Source organism: Trichechus manatus, unplaced genomic scaffold (assembly GCF_000243295.1).
Source record: "Trichechus manatus latirostris isolate Lorelei unplaced genomic scaffold, TriManLat1.0 scaffold00315, whole genome shotgun sequence".
In the NCBI taxonomy this organism is placed as follows: domain Eukaryota; kingdom Metazoa; phylum Chordata; class Mammalia; order Sirenia; family Trichechidae; genus Trichechus; species Trichechus manatus.
The window spans coordinates 579,162-581,126 of NW_004444251.1; positions in this window are offsets into that span (position 1 = coordinate 579,162).

Genomic DNA, 1,965 nt, shown 5'->3' on the forward strand with positions numbered 1-1,965 from the left:
CTTTCAGTACTTCCTGTGTTCCACACGCACTCCTGCCACCAGATCTTAGCACACATGTTCCCTTTATTTGGATTACTCTTCCTCTTCTACTCCCCTCCATTTCTGGTAAATTTTGTTGCCATTCAGGTCTCAAACATTATTTCCTATGGGGATCTTCCCTAACAGCCTCCATCAAACTAGAAAAATCCTGCTCTTATCCTATCCCCAGTTTCCTTGTGCCTCTTTCTCTTCTTAGAGCATTTAAATAATTATTAAATTGACCATAATCTCCTTTATACTATAAATTGTGTCAAGGTAGGAATTATATGTCTCACATGCCCTCTAGAGTATCTTAATGCCTAGCACAGTATGATACATAATGGAAACTAAGTAAATAATTATTGATTGAATGAATATATAAATTCTTAAAGAGATCAAGCCATGTTCATCAGTTGATATCTGATACCCTACCATTTAAGTCAAGGCTCAACAATAAAAATTACTTTCCTTAGCATCTACATTCAGCAAGCTGCAACTACTTTCATAATTACAGGAAACAGCTGATGGTTATGGACATTTGCAGACCTGAGGCAAATATTGTTCTGAGCTTGATGAAGAGCCCATCACCACTGCCTACATCTTCTAGTTCATGTGGAAGTACATGTTGTAACCAAAGGGAACTGGAAATGTAGCTCTAAGACTTTGAAGTCTTGAGTAGTGGAATCTGTGAGGAGTTGCCTTTTTGCAACTATAGTGAATTCAACATGGCTTAAACAAAAAGGAAGGAAAGAAGGGTTGGAGGGAGGAAAAAAGGAAAGAAAAAAAAAGATGAATTCCCATAACTGGAGCTGGCTTCTCCTCAACTTCTTCCAGGGACTTCATCAGCATCACAAATATCCATCTGTTTATCCACCTATATGTCCTTTCCTAGCCTCAGCCTCTGTGTTCTGTTCTAGCCTATTCTACTCCGTTTAGAGAGACTTCCTACGGGGATTTCTGTAGACACTTTCAGTGTCTCTCTCAACGTCCATACATAAATAAAATCCCAAAGAAATGTTCTGGGAGTAGCCTGGCTGGCTGGGGTCAGGTGTCTATTCTCAGGCCAATCACTGGAGGCAAGAAAATGGGGTGTTTTGATAGGTTAAGACTAAAACTTGAGATCTAACAGGCAAGGAGCAAACTTCAAACACTAGTATCTACAGGGTACTACTGGAAACACAGGGAAAGACACACAGTGTCTTCAAGAACAAATTCAGCCTGTAAGTAAAATAATGCTAAGTGTGTTTTCAGACTTTGTGGACTTCTTAGTATAAATACTTAGACTAGAGCTGTGCTTTTAAATCATATTCATTATCTTGGTAAATGCCAAGGAAATGCTTTGTCTTACTTCTAACTCGCTCCTTGTTTCTGGAAGAGAATCTCTTTTCCCAGTCATCTCTTGGCGAAGATGAGATGTTAGTCATCACCAAGTTCTCAGTCTGGTACTTTTCAGGCTGTGAACGATTAAAGCTGTAGAGCAGGCATGCTGCCATATTAGAAGGAATATTTCTTAAGAGCGAAGTCTCAGAATACTGTTTGTTGCCTCCTTGTTGCTTATCTCCACTGCACTGAATCAGCACTTCAGAGAACAATTCTTAGTCAATTCTCACGGTCTTTTCTAAGGAATCCTTTCTAATATGTGAGCTTAATGCAGTAAACAGGAGCTAGCTAGAAAATACCACTGACTAAGTGGTAAAAATGAACTGGAATAGAATAAAAATAGCACACAAAAGACCATTTATTTTGGTTAATTAAGTTGTCTAAGGGATGATCAAGTTTCAGAGCTATTTTAAGCTTTCAGCCCAGCTCTGCACTCCTCACAGCAGGAAAATCACTTTTATTTTTGAGATGTTATAGGAGATGCTACAAAATAAAACATGATTCATTTGGACTAAAATATAAAAGACTGATAAAATGACTGACAAGCATTTTAATGCAAAGTTTCCC